This window comes from Plasmopara halstedii, assembly GCF_900000015.1.
Source record: "Plasmopara halstedii genome assembly, contig: Scaffold_2061, whole genome shotgun sequence".
In the NCBI taxonomy this organism is placed as follows: domain Eukaryota; phylum Oomycota; class Peronosporomycetes; order Peronosporales; family Peronosporaceae; genus Plasmopara; species Plasmopara halstedii.
In genome coordinates this window covers 545,869-546,161 of record NW_020188969.1, presented here as the reverse complement: position 1 = coordinate 546,161, position 293 = coordinate 545,869, and positions in this window count along the sequence as shown.

Below are 293 nucleotides of genomic sequence, written 5' to 3'. Positions count from 1 at the left end.
TCGAGTTATATTGGGGATACTGCAAACGCTTCTTGAGAACTAATTGTGATTATTCTTGAAAAGGGCTTCTGAATCTACTGCCTGTGGCATTAGGGAATGTGCCGATTTCTTCGATCCGTAAATTCGCCCGCAAATGCTCCCGCTACATGGATGCATATCGTGCTAAAAACGGACAGTACTTGACACAGCGTCAAATAGGATATGCAGTACGTCGTTACAAAGGCCACCGAACTATACCGCAATCTGTTTTAGATGATCTTGATTGAAAAAAATCACAAAAAAATAAAAAAATA